Genomic DNA, 2,189 nt, shown 5'->3' on the forward strand with positions numbered 1-2,189 from the left:
GGACCGGACCGCAGCGACGCACGGATGCACGCCAAGACCGTAGGATCCTACGCAGTGCCGTAGGGGACCGCACCGCCACTTCCCAGCAAATTAGGGACACTGTTGCTCCTGGGGTATCGGCGAGGACCATTCGCAACCGTCTCCATGAAGCTGGGCTACGGTCCCGCACACCGTTAGGCCGTCTTCCGCTCACGCCCCAACATCGTGCAGCCCGCCTCCAGTGGTGTCGCGACAGGCGTGAATGGAGGGACGAATGGAGACGTGTCGTCTTCAGCGATGAGAGTCGCTTCTGCCTTGGTGCCAATTATGGTCGTATGCGTGTTTGGCACCGTGCAGGTGAGCGCCACAATCAGGACTGCATACGACCGAGGCACACAGGGCCAACACCCGGCATCATGGTGTGGGGAGCGATCTCCTACACTGGCCGTACACCACTGGTGATCGTCGAGGGGACACTGAATAGTGCACGGTACATCCAAACCGTCATCGAACCCATCGTTCTACCATTCCTAGACCGGCAAGGGAACTTGCTGTTCCAACAGGACAATGCACGTCCGCAAGTATCCCGTGCCACCCAACGTGCTCTAGAAGGTGTAAGTCAACTACCCTGGCCAGCAAGATCTCCGGATCTGTCCCCCATTGAGCATGTTTGGGACTGGATGAAACGTCGTCTCACGCGGTCTCCACGTCCAGCACGAACGCTGGTCCAACTGAGGCGCCAGGTGGAAATGGCATGGCAAGCCGTTCCACAGGACTACATCCAGCATCTCTACGATCGTCTCCATGGGAGAATAGCAGTCTGAATTGCTGCGAAAGGTGAATATACACTGTACTAGTGCCGACATTGTGCATGCTCTGTTGCCTGTGTCTATGTGCCTGTGGTTCTGTCAGTGTGATCATGTGATGTATCTGACCCCAGGAATGTGTCAGTGAAGCTTCCCCTTCCTGGTACAATGAATTCACGGTGTTCTTATTTCAATTTCCAGGAGTGTATGTTAAGTACATCGGCTTTCGACTTGGAGGTAGCCGTTTCCAGGCCTTGTCGAGTAAGAAATTTCATCATCAACATTAGACGGAGGACTGCAGGAGACGTGATGGTTTGTCATAACTAAATTGGATAGTTTTTGATTAATTTTCATACCTGTTCTGGCTGTGCCGTAGAATGAGAGCAGTCCGTCAGTCGGATGCGGATGTTAGTCTTGGGGCAATGTTAATATTATTTGAGAGATACGCAAGATACCTTACGTAACTACTGCTTCTATTAGAAACCCATAACAGCACAGAAAAAGACCGTAACACTTCATTGCGAAGGACCCATCACTGTTGTTCGTATTATACAGATAATACGTTTTTGACATTTTTGGTAAGCGATCGGAGAAACTACCACATGATCTTTCCACAGATATCAGTATGAAATTGTAACATAATTCCATTAACGTTGACCGACGACCGTACATCATTGTACGAGAGCAGATCACATATAATTTAGAAGACGAAACGCTGTCACTCGATGGAGTCTGCTCACTTCTAAAACCAGTTCGTAGCTAAAAGCACAACAGCCAACAACCGTGCGTCAGTGAAGCCCTAATAGCGTAGCAGCATTTGTCGTGGTACGAGGTGCTTTCAATAAGTAATGCACTACACAATTTTTTTTTCTGAAAGCAGCTAGGTTTTGTTCCGGATTCAAGTTTATACCATATTATTCCTCATTCTTTCGCCTACAAAGCCAACGGCTTTGCCGCAGTGGTAACACCGGTTCCCGTCAGATAACCGAAGTTAAGCGCTGTCGGGTTGGGCTAGCAATTGGATGGGTGGCCATCCGGTCTGCCGAGCGCTGTTGGAAAGTGGGGTGCACTCAGCCCTTGTGAGGCAAACTGAGGAGCTACGTGATTGATAAGTAGCGGCTCTGGTCTCGGAAACTGACATACGGCCGGGAGAGCGGTGGCTGACCACATGCCCCTCCACATCCGCATCCAGTGACGCCTGTGGGTTGAGGATGACACGGCTGCCGGTCGATACCTTTGAGACTTCATGGCCTGTTCGGGAGGAGTTTTGGCTACAAAACCCTATTTTTCAACACAATTTTCGTTCAATGCGACAGCATTACGCCACCTTACAGGAAGGGCCTGTAAGCCCTCGTGGTACAACTCTGCAGATCAGCGTCGAAGCCAACGCCTTGCTGCATCAAT

The 2,189-nt window shown here is 50.8% G+C and overlaps 1 pseudogene; it reads left to right on the forward strand.

The window, feature by feature from the left end:
- The first annotated feature begins 1,725 nt into the window (after positions 1-1,725).
- Positions 1,726-1,843, forward strand: LOC126189415 (5S ribosomal RNA; annotated as a pseudogene).
- The last annotated feature ends 346 nt before the right edge of the window (positions 1,844-2,189 follow it).

This window comes from Schistocerca cancellata, chromosome 5 (assembly GCF_023864275.1).
Source record: "Schistocerca cancellata isolate TAMUIC-IGC-003103 chromosome 5, iqSchCanc2.1, whole genome shotgun sequence".
In the NCBI taxonomy this organism is placed as follows: domain Eukaryota; kingdom Metazoa; phylum Arthropoda; class Insecta; order Orthoptera; family Acrididae; genus Schistocerca; species Schistocerca cancellata.